The 12,268-nt window shown below is 47.8% G+C and overlaps 1 protein-coding gene across 3 annotated transcripts in view; it reads left to right on the top strand.

Annotated features, from left to right (window-relative positions):
• The window catches only part of GRIN2D (glutamate ionotropic receptor NMDA type subunit 2D), a 54,055-nt gene that overhangs the window by 28,561 nt on the left and 13,226 nt on the right, over positions 1–12,268 (top strand). The gene's annotated exons all lie outside the window — the stretch shown is intronic.

Here is a 12,268-nt window from a genome sequence, read left to right as displayed (position 1 = left end):
CCTGGCGACAGAGCGAGACTCCACCTCAAAAAAAAAAAAAGAATTAAACTAGTTAATCCATTCAGAACATTTATTTATTTATTTAGAACAGTGCCCGGTGCACTATAGGTGTTTGCTGATATTATCATTATCATTAGACCTGAACTCACTGGAATCAACGCTTAGATTGTGTTTATCTTTTTACATCCCTTTCCCAAATCATAGGGATGAAGTTAAATTCAGAGGCCAGGCGCAGTAGCTCACGCCTATAATCCCAGCACTTTGTGAGGCGGAGGCGGGCAGATCACTTCAGGTCAGGAGTTGGAGACCACCTGGCCAACATAGTGAAACCCCATCTCTACTTAAAATACAAAAATTAGCCTGGGTGCGGCAACAGGCTCTTGGGAGGCCGAGACGGGCAGATCATTTGAGGTCAGGAGTTTGAGAACAGCCTGGCCAACATGGTGAAACCTTGTCTCTACTTAAAATACAAAAATTAGCCAGGCATGGTGGCAGGCGCCTGTAATCTCAGCTGCTTGGGAGGCTGAGGCAGGAGGATCACTTGAATGCAGGAGGCGGAGGTTGCAGTGAGCCGAGACTGTGCCATTGCACTCCAGCCTGGGCAACAGAGACAGACTCCATCTCAAAAAGAAAATAAAACAAAAAAAGTTGAGTTCAGGCCCCAAAGTGCAGCCCACGAATACAACAAGGCTGAGCACAGTAACTCTCTCCCCATCCTGCATTTACTTAGTCCTTCCGTGTGCATTTTTCTTATCCTCTGCTCTACGCTAAGCAGTGAACAAATAGACCCAATTCCTAGGTCTAGAGGTGGGAAATGAACAATAAACATGCAAACGGAAAAATCAAGATATCTTCAGAAAGTGATGGTGAGCTAGAGGGCGGCAGGGCTGGGATATTTTCACCAGGGTGTTCAGGGTGGGCTTCTTGGAGGAGGTGACATTTGTGCAGAGCCCTGCAGGAGGTGAAAGAGCTAGCCAGGTGGACTTCCGAAGCAGAGCCTTCAGGTGGAGGGAACAGAGTGTGCAAAGGGCCTGAGGAAGGTGCAGTGTTGGTTTACTGGAGGAACAGCAAGAAGGCCAGTGTGGTTGAAGGGCAAGGAGCTGAGGTGAGAGAGTAGATGAGGGGAGGATTCTGGGCATGAGGCCAAGGTCAGGGCTGGACTTTATGCTAAAGGCGGTGAGAAGCCTTGAAGTGTGGAGACTTTACGTAAGGAAGGGTATGATCTGATTTCTGTTTTTGTTTGTTTTGAGACAGGATCTCACTCTGTTGCCCAGGCTGGAGTGCAGTAGTTAGATCTCAGCTCACTGCAACCTCCGCCTTCCCTGGGTTCAAGCAATTCTCCCACCTCAGCCTCCTGAGTAGCTGGGATTACAGGCGTGCACTACTATGCCTGGCTAATTTTTGTATTTTTGATAGAGATGAGGTTTCACCATGTTGGTCAGGCTGGTCTTGAACTCCTGACATGAGGTGATCTGCCTGCCTCAGCCTCCCAAAGTGCTGGGATTAGAGGCGTGAGCCACCATGCCTGGCTTAAAAAAATTTCTAATGCCCGATGCAGTGGCTCACACCTGTAATCCTAAAGCTTCGTGAGGCCAAGGTGAGAGGATCACTTAAGACCAGGAGTTCAAGACCAGCCTGTGAAACATAGTGAGACCCCCTTGACTCACAAAAAAAAAAATTTTTTTTTTTTTGAGATAGAGTCTCGCTCTGTCGCCCCAGTTGGAGTGCAGTGGCGCGAACTCGTCTCACTACAACCGCTGCCTCCCAGGTTTAGGCGATTCTCCTGACTCAGCCTCCCAAGGAGCTGGGACTACAGGCGCCTGCCACCACACCCAGCTAAGTTTTGTATTTTTAGTAGAGACAGGGTTTCGCCATGTTGGTCAGGCTGGTCTGGAACTACTGACCTCAGGTGATCTGCCTGCCTCGGCCTCCCAAAGTGCTGGGATTACAGGCGTGAGCCACCGCACCCGGCTAACAAAAAAATTTTTAAATTAGCCAGGCGTCATGGCGCGCACCTGTAGTCCCAACTACTTGGGCGGCTAAGGTCGAAGGATCACTTGAGCCCAGGGGATGGAGGCTGCAGTGAGCTATGATCGCACCGCTACACTCTAGCCTGGGTAACAGAGCAAGACCCTGTCTCCAAAAAAAAAGAAAAAGAAAAATTTAAGAGCACCAACTTCATGCCAGGTATAGTTCCTGCACTGGATAACAACAGTTAACAAAATAGGTCAGTTCCCTACATCAGCTAGGAGTGCTTTAACAGACAGAGGTTTCTTTATCTCTCACAACAAGAAGTCCACGGCTGGCATGATAGCTTAAAAGTGCCATTAACAATCTGAAATCTGCCTGTAATCCCAGCATTTTGGTAGACTGAGGTGGACGGCCTGGCCAACATGGTGAAATCCCATCTGTATTAAAAATACAAAAAATTAGCTGGGTGTGGTGGCGTGCACCTGTAATCCCAGCTACTGGGAGGCTGAGGCAGGAGAATCGCTTGAACCTGGGAGATGGAGGTTGCGGTTAGCCGAGATTGTGCCTGCACTCTGGCCTGGGCAACAAGAGCGACACTCCGTCTAAAAAAAAAAAAATGGGGCCCAGAACAACACCCCCTTGCCTGAGGCCTAAAGTAGGTATTGAATTTGTAGAATTATAGACAGAGATGTTAAGACAGAGCACAGGACGGGAAAAATAAATTTTTTACATTGCACGTTCATCCATCCATTCATTACTTTCAAGAAGTACTTACCAAGTACCTTTGATGTGTTCGGCTCTATGACAGATGCCTAGGTCCCTGGTAACTTGAAGCTTCCCTTTAGTGGAGGGAGGTGGAAAACACACAGATGTTATAAATTCTACCCCTTAAAGTATATCAGATCTTGAAACAGGGAGTTTCTCTCTGGCCATCTTTCTGTCCAGCTCTGTTTGCTTCGAAGTTGCACCCCATCTAATTCCGTTCTCTCTGGAGGACGGTTTTCTACATCTCCCCATAGGATGCCCCATGGTCTGGGAGTTCCTAACAACATCCTGGGGATGCTTAACAGCAGTGAGTTTAGAACCAGATGGAGGCCAGGCCCAGAGGCTCACGCTTACAATCCCAGCACTTTGGGAGGCTGAGGCGCATCACTTAAGGTCAGGAGTTCAAGACTAGCCTGGCCAACTTGGCGAAACCCCGTCTCTACTAAAAATACAAAAATTAGCCAGGTGTGGTGGTGTGTGCCTGTAATCCCAGCTACTCCGTAGGCTGAGGCGGGAGAATTGCTTAAATCCGGGAGGTGGAGGCTGCAGTGAGCTGAGATCGCGCCACTGCACTCCAGCATGGGCGACAAAGCAAGACTCTGTCTCAAAAAAAAAAAAAGAACCATAAGGTCCTGGGTTCCAGTGGGAGCTACCCACCTTACTTACTCCTGAGTCCGAATTTCCGACTCCCTATTACGGGGTCAACAATCCCTCCTGTCCATCAAGTGGCTCTGGGAGAAGGTTCCGTGCCACAGCCCCACATACTGAGGATCTGATTGGCCCAGCTAGGGGTGAAGTGTCCATGCCAGGACCAATCAGCAGCATGGTGGGGTGGGGCGTGGTCATGTGGTTCGCCCAGCAGAGTCTTCCGCATTCAAAGGTGCAAGGACCCTGTGGGCAGGAAAAGCCTTACGTTTGTCGCTAATCACCCTTCTTTCACCAGCCTCCTGCCTTCTCGTCAGCTTTGAAGCTTGATGGGCCCCTCAGCCCTCTTCCCAGGGCTCCCCCATCTGGAGAGCCCCCTTGTGCCCGGCACCCGTAGTCTTCCTTCACATTCCCCTGCCTGGGGAATGAAGTTTTTCCTTCCTCAATTCCCTTTTCTCCCTTTCATTAAACGATTTGTTTGCCAACACTTGGTTATTGTCAAAATGAATAACTGTCCCTCCCTATTCCTTTTTTTTTTTTTGAGACGGAGTCTTGCTTTGTCGCCCAGGCTGGAGTGCAGTGGCGCGATCTCGGCTCACTGCAAGCTCCACCTCCCGGGTTCACGCCATTCTCCTGCCTCAGCCTCCCGAGTAGCTGGGACTACAGGCGCCCACTACCACGCCCGGCTAATTTTTTGTATTTTTAGTAGAGACGGGGTTTCACCGTGTTAGCCAGGATGGTCTCGATCTCCTGACCTCGTGATCCGCCCGCCTCGGCCTCCCAAAGTGCTGGGATTACAGGCGTGAGCCACCGCGCCCGGCCCCCTCCCTATTCCTTGATGTCAGTGGTTTGAGGGGTTTCCTTCTGTCTTTCTAGAGCAGAGCAGGGGAACGGCCTGCATCATTTACAATTTTCTAGTAGCCACAGTGAAATTTATTTTATGATTTCTTTTCTTTTTTTTTTTTTTGAGATGGCGTCTCATTCTCGCCCAGGCTGGGGTGCAGTGGTGCGATCTTGGCTCACTGCAACCTCCGCCTCCCTGGTTCAAGCAATTCTCCTCCCTCAGCCTCCCGGAGTAGCTGGGATTACAAGCATGTGCCACGATGCCTGGTGAGGCCTGGCTCACACCTGTAATCCCAGCACTTTGGGAGGCCAAGGCAGGTGGATCGCTTGAGGTCAGGAGTTCGAGACCAGCCTGACCAATATGGTGAAACCCTGTCTCTACTAAAAATTCAAAAACTAGCTGGGTGTGGTGGTGGGTACCTGTAATCCCAGCTACTCGGGAGGCTGAGGCAGGAGAATCGCTTGAACCTGGGAGGTGGAGGTTGTAGTGAGCTGAGATCCGGCCACTGCACTCCAGCCTGGGCGACAAAACGAGACTTCATCTCAACAACAACAACAACAAAAAGTAGGTGAAATTACTTTTTTTTTTTTTTTTTTGAGACGGCGTCTCGCTCTGTTGCCCAGGCTGGAGTGCAGTGGCACAATCTCGGCTCACTGCAAGCGCCGCCTCCCGGGTTCACACCATTCTCCTGCCTCAGCCTCCCGAGTAGCTGGGACTACAGGCACCCACCACCACGCCCAGCTAATGTTTTGTATTTTTAATAGAGACGGGGTTTCACCGTGTTAGCCAGGATGGTCTCGATCTCCTGACCTCGTGATCCACCCGCCTCAGCCTCCCAAAGTGCTGGGATTACAGGCGTGAGCCACCGCGCCTGGCTGGAAATTACTTTTAATAATATATTTTACCTAACTATGTCCAAAATATTATTTTGACATGTAATCAGTATAAACATGGGTGAGACCGTTTACATAATTTTTTTCCCCACACGCTGTCTTTGAAATCAGTGGCATTTTACACTCACAGCACATCTAGGTTCAGAGTGACCACATTTCAAGTGATCCACAGCCCTAGTGGCGTGTCACTGCTGCACTGGACCGCCCAGGTCGACATCACCCAAATGCAAAAAGTTTCCTAGTCAACATAATGAACAGAAAACATAAAAGGGCGCTGGCCGCCCCCCAGGACCCTGGGACTTTTTCACTTCCTTACTTACCCAGAACATTCTCCCCAGCCAGCCTGCTGACTCATCTCTTCCCCTTCCCCCTTCTTCCGTTTTCTTCTCGCCAGCCCTTCCCTCCAGGAAGGACCCTGAGAATTCCAGATTCTCTCTTCTCTCTCTCTCTCTCTCTCTCACGAAGCAGGGTGCCTTTCCAGGCTGCCACCTCCCACCTCTGCTTCACTTGCGCCTTCCTCGGAAGGCAGGGATGGCTGCAAACAGAATCACTTTCCTCTTTTACCCCTTCAGGGATACCTCACACTGCCAGCCTGCTCAGTCCTTGCAGTGGGAGAGCAAGAATTCAGAGACTCTCGGTGGGCGGGTGGGGGGGATCCCATTTTCTTTTTTTGAGATGGAGTCTCGCTCTGTTGCCCAGGCTGGAGTGCAGTGCTGCAATCTCGGCTCACTGCAACCTCCGCTTCCCGGGTTCAAGTGATTCTCCTGCCTCAGCCTCCCGAGTAGCTGGGATTATAGGCATATACCACCATCCCCGGATAATTTTTCTATTTTTAGTAGACATGTGATTTCACTATGTTGGCCAGGCTGGTCTTGAACTCCTAACCTTAAGTGATTCACCTGCTTCGGCCTCCCAAAGTGCTGGGATTACAGGCGTGAGCCACCGTATCCAGCGGATGGCACTTTCCAAATCTACTTGGTTCCCAAGTTTTGGATAGCAAGTGGTGAGAATGTGACTAGCAAGACAGACCAGCCCCATCTCTCAAAATGAACCTAAATCTGTCCCCGCCTTGAGTTCAGAGAAAGCAGGATACCTGTATTTTTTTTTCCCATACAAATGTCAGCCACATCACCAGCCTTTAATAAGTAAAAATAGCTGAGGCCTCATCCCGTGTCTTTTTATAGATATTTTTCATCTTTTTTTTATTGAGATATATACATAGATACAGTGAGGTACAGTGAGGTACAAAAGGCATGCAACTCATTATTTATACATTCACAGACATCTATGTGACCAGGTCCAGATTAAGGTATGGTGAATTTCCCAGCTTCTCATAAAGCTTCCCCTGCCCCTCCAGTCACCATAGAATATCATATAATTAGTTTTGCCTGATTTTGAACATCCTCTAAACAGAATCAAACAGTGCATATAATACCTTTCTGTCTAGCTTATTTTCCTCAATGTTATCACCAGATTGTTCCTTCATTGCTGAATACCTTTGAGTATACCATTATATAAATATACCATAATTCTTTCATTCTACTGCTGGTGGACATTCAGGTTATTGCCAGTGTTTGGCCATTATGAATATTGGTTTTTTTCTTTTCTTTTCTTTCTTTTTCTTTCTTTCTTTCTTTTTTTTTTTTCTGAAACAGAGTCTCTCTCTTTCGCCCAGGCTGGAGTGCAGTTGCGCGATCTTGGCTCACTGCAATCTCCATCTCCCGGGTTCGAGCGATTCTCCTGCCTCAGCCTCCCAAGTAGCTGGAATTACAGGCGCCTGCCACCACGCCCAGCTAATTTTTGTATGTTTAGTAGAGATGGGGTTTCACCATCTTGGTCAGACTGGCCTCAAACTCCTGACCTCAGGTGATCCAACCGCCTTGGCCTCCCAAAGAGCTGGGATTGCAGGCATGAGCCATCATACCTAGCTGAATATTCCCTTTTTTAAACATGTGTAATTGCCTCTTTTTTATTATTTTTTATTATTATTTATTTATTTATTTTTTCAGACAGAGTTTTCCTCTGTTGCCCAGACTGGAGTCCAGTGGTGCAATCTCTGCTCACTGCAACCTCCACCTCCCAGGTTCAGGCAATTCTCCTGCCTCAGTCTCCTGAGCAGGTGGGATTACAGGCACACACCACCATGCCCGGCTAATTTTTGTATTTTTAGTAAAGACGGGGTCTCACCATGTTGGCCAGGCTGGTCTCAAATTCCTGACCTCAAGTGATCTGCCCACCTCGGACTCCCAAAGTGCTGGGATTACAGGCGTGAGCCACCACACCTTGGCCCATTATGAATATTCTACTATGAACATTCTTGTACAAGTGTTTGGGGGACATACACATTCCTTTTCCTTGGTTGTATTCCCATAGGTGGAACTACCCGGTCATAGGGAGAGTATGCTTAGCTATAACAGATACTGTCAGACATCTTCCAAAACGGTTAGGCGCGGTAGCTCACGCCTGTAATCCCAGCACTTTGGGAGGCTGAGGCAGGCAGGTCACTTGAAGTCAGGAGTTCGAGACCAGCCTGGCCAACATGGCAAAACCCTGTCTCTACAAAAAAATACAAAAATTAGCCAGGTGTGCTGGCAGGCACCTGTAATCCCATCTACTCAGGAGGCTGAGGTAGGAGAACTGCATGAGCCCTGGAGGCAGAGGTTGCAGTGAGCCAAGACCACACCACTGCACTCCAGCCTGGGTGACAGAGTGAGACTCCCTCTCAAAACAACAAAACAACAACAACAAAAATCCAAAGTGGTTGTACCAATTTACACTCTCATCAGCAATGCAAGAGAGTTCTACTTGTTCCATATCCTTGCCTCCTTGCAGGGCTTGGGATCATTCCTATATCTTCTTTTCTTTCTTTCTTTTTTTTTTTTTGAGGCAGAGTCTCACTCTGTTGTCCAGGCTGGAGTGCAGTGGCGCGATCTCAGCTCACTACAACCTCCGCCTCCTGGGTTCAAGCAATTCTCTGCCTCAGCCTCCCGAGTAGCTGGGATTACAGGCATCTGCCACTACGCCCAGGTAATTTTTGTATTTTTAGTAGAGATGGGGTTTCACCATCTTGGCCAGGTTAGTCTTGAACTCTTGACCTTGTGATCCACCCATCTCGGCCTCCCAAAGTGCTGGGATTACAGGCGTGAGCCACCCTCCTTGGTCTACTCCTGTATCTTTTTAATTTACTTTGATGTTTATTATATATCAAGTCCTGTTCTAACTAATTTAAGTTCACAATTAGTTTGCAAAAAATTAATCAAAGCAATGTTTTGATTCATAGTCCTGGAGGCTAGGCATCCTCTTGGCTCCTTCAGAGGGCTGTGAGGGAAGGATCTGTCCAGGCCTCTCTCTCCTTGGCTGTTGACTCTTGATCCCTGTATCTCTTCCCATCATCTTCCCTCTGTTTGTGTCTCTGTGGCCAAGTTCTTTTTTTTTTTTTTTTTTGAGATGGAGTGTTGCCCAGGCTGGAGTGCAGTGACATGATCTCGGCTCACTGCAACCTCTGCCCTCCAGGTTCAAGTGATTCTCCTGCCTCAGCCTCCTTAGTAGCTGGTATTATAGGCATACGCCACCATGCCTGGCTAATTTTTGTATTTTTAGCAGAGATGGGTTTTTGCCATGTTGGCCAGGCTGGTCTCGAACTCCTGACCTCAGGTGATATACCCACCTCAGCTTCCCAAAGTGCTGGGATTACAGGTGTGAACCACCGAACCCAGCCAAGTTCCCCCCCCCAACTTTTTTTTTTTTTTATTGAGACGGACTTTCACTCTTGTTGCCCGGCTGGAGTGCAGTGGCACAATCTCGGCTCACTGCAACCTCCACCTCCCGGGTTCCAGTGATTCTCCTGCCTCAGCCTCCCTCCTGTAGCTGAGATTACAAGCGTGTGCCACCAAGCCCCGCTAATTTTTGTATTTTTAGTAGAGACGGAGTTTCACCATATTGCTCAGGCTGGTCTCAAACTCCCATCCTCAGGTGATCCGCCTGCCACGGCCTCCCAAAGTGCTTGGATCACAGGCATGAGCCACTGCGCCCGGCCCAAGTTCCCCTTTTTATAAGGACACTAGTCATACTGGATTAGAACCACCTTAATGATCTCATTTTAACTGGATTCCCTCTGTAGAGGCCCTATATACAAATAAGGTCGCGTTCTGAAGTACTAGGGGCTAGGACTTCAATATGTGAATTTGGGGAGGGAACACAACTAAACCCTTGAGACCTCATAAAAAATCTTAGGTGGGTATTATTGGAAACATGAGGAACAGCAGGCTTCTTGCATCTGCTAAGTGGCAGAACTAGGACTGGAACCCTGGCAGCCCAGTTCTACAGCCCAGATTCTCACCACTAGGCTATATTGCCTCACATGTGCACTGAGTAACCCAGAATCACTCCTTTTGTCCCCCTCCCTAGAAGCTTCATGATTCACAAAGGACACCCCTGTGTTTCTCATTGTCACCTCTTGCTCTAATTTCCTGCTTCTGTTGAATTCTTTTTCCCCAGTATCCCTTGTTACTTTTTCTTTTTTTTCTAATTTTTAGTTCTATATTTATCAGAGTTCTCCATCCACATAGTTTGGAGAGTCAGATACAAGAATTTCAGTTTAGTTTAGTTTGGTTTGGGAGTCAAGGTCGCACTCTGTCACCCAGGCTGGAGTGCAGTGGCACAATCATAGCTCATTGCAGCCTCAAGCTCCTGGGCTCAAGTGATCCTCCCGCCTTAGCCTCCCAAGCAGCTGGGACTACAGGTGTGCACCCCCACATCTGATTAATTTTATTTTATTTATTTATTTTTTTGAGATGGAGTCTTGCTTTGTCACCCAGGCTGGAGTGCAGTGGCGTGATCTTGGCTCACTGCAACCTCTGCCTCCTGGGTTTAAGTGATTCTCCTGCCTCAGCCTCCTGAGTAGCTGGGATTACAGAAGCCTGCCACCACACCCAGCTAACTTTTGTATTTTCAATAGAGACAGGGTTTCGCCATGTTGGCCAGGCTGGTCTCGAACTCCTGACCTAGGTAATCTGCCCATCTCGGCCTCCCAAAGTGCTGGGATTACAGGCATAAGCCACCGGGCCCGGCCTAATTTTAATTTTTTAATTTGTGTGTGTGTGTGTAGAGATGGGGTTCTCACTATGTTGCTTAGGCTGGTCTTGAATTCCCGGGCTCAAGTGATCCTCCTGCCTCAGCCTCCCAAAGCACCAGGATTACGGGCACGAGCCACCGTGCCTGGAAAGAATTTTATCTTTAAGGAAAAAAATGGCACCCTCCATTTCTCTCAGCCCAGAGGAATCTACTTTCACCTCGTTTATTGTATCACTTTGTGATTTATCTCCCTATCTCTAAATACCATGTTTGTATGACTACCTCTTGATTTTTCAATTTTAGGCATTTTTCCATCCGCTTCTCACTATGGAAGACATACTCATACTCTTATTTAAATCAATTCAGCCTCCCACATTGTGACTCTGACAGATGAATATTCAGTGTTTACATGTTATGACTATGTAAATGCTCTCACAGCTGCCACAGTAGTAAACCGTGATTACTTTCCTCTCCTACACAATTCTTTGTTTTTCTTTCTTTTTTTTCTTGAGACAGGGTCTCACTATGTTGCCCAGGCTGGAGTGCAGTGGCATGATCTTGGCTCACTACAATCTGTGCCTCCAGGTTCAAGTGATTCTCCTGCCTCAGCCTCCCGATTAGCTGGGACTACAGGCGTGCGCCACTGCGCCTGGCTAATTTTGGTATTTTTAGTAGAGGTGGGGTTTCACCATGTTGGCCAGGCTGGTCTCAAACTCCTGACCTCAAGTGATCGGCCTGCCTCAGCCTCCCAAAGTGCTACGATTACAGGCGGGAGCCACAGCTCCCAGCTGATATGGGGTTTCACCATGTTGGCCAGGCTGGTCTCAAACTCCTGAGCTCAAGGGATCTGCCCACCTCAGCCTCCCAAAGTGTTGGGATTACAGGTGTGAGCCACCATGCCTGGTCTATTTTTCTTGAGGTTAGTAACTGTCTTTTTTCTTTTTCTTTCCTTTTTCAGTTGCTTCATGGCTGAGTTTTCTTTGTGGTTAACTAATTCAAACCCAAATTATCTGTTTACTATCTAAATCTCTTCTTAGTATGTTCAGAAGTATATTAATATACTTAATATGTTAGAAGTATCAGATACTCTGTCAATTTCTTTTTTTCTTTTCTTTTTTTTTTTTTTTGAGACAGGGTCTCTCTGTCACTCAGGCTGGAGCACAGTGGCACGATCTCGGCTCACTGCAGCCTCTGCCTCCTGGGTTCAAGCGATTCTCATGCCTCAGCCTCCCAAATAGCTGGGATTACAGTCGTGCACCACCACACCCAGCTAATTTTTGTATTTTTTGTAAAGTGTGGTTTCGCCATATTGAACAGCTTGGTCTCAAATTCCTGGCCTCAAGTAATCTGTTCACCTCGGCCTCCCAAGTGCTGGAATTACAGGTGTGAGCCACTGTGCCTGGCCTTGTCAATTTCATCTTATTGAAGAAGTTGCTCTTATGGCCTTCTGGCCTGCTCCAGCCTGGGCATAGCCGCCATCTTGGGATCACCTTTCACCTTCATCCCTTCATCTCTGGTTTGGATCCTGTTGTAGCACAAATTCTAACTCTTTCTGGGTTTTGCTTCCTTGTTCTTTTGAGCTTCCTGACAGAGGCACATAGCGGGTATATTTTTGGAGACATTGCAAATCTGAAAAGTCTTTTTGCTGTCCTTGTACTTGATGGACAGTCGGGCTGGGTATGGAATTCTGGATTAGAGCTCATTTTCCTTCAGAATTTGGAAGAGTGACTCTATTGTTTTCTAATATCCAGTGCTACTGTAGAGAAATCCAAGATCATTCTGATTCCTATGCCTTTGTATGTAATCTATTGTTTCTTTTCCTTGTCCTTGGTGGACTGACATTTATCAGTGACATGCCTTGATCTGTTTCCCTTTTTTTTTTTTTTTTTGAGACGGAGTTTCACTCTTGTTGCCCAGGCTGGAGTGCAATGGCATGATCTCAGCTCACTGCAACCTCCACCTCCCAGGTACAAGCAATTCTCCTGTCTCAGCCTCCCAAGTAGCTCCGATTACAAGCATGTGGCACCATGCCCAGCTAATTTCTTTGTATTTAGTAGAGATGGGGTTTCACCATGTT

The sequence above is a fragment of the Gorilla gorilla genome, chromosome 20, assembly GCF_029281585.2.
Source record: "Gorilla gorilla gorilla isolate KB3781 chromosome 20, NHGRI_mGorGor1-v2.1_pri, whole genome shotgun sequence".
Lineage (NCBI taxonomy): Eukaryota > Metazoa > Chordata > Mammalia > Primates > Hominidae > Gorilla > Gorilla gorilla.
Note: the sequence above shows the minus strand (reverse complement) of the source record. Positions and strands in the feature narration are given on the sequence as shown.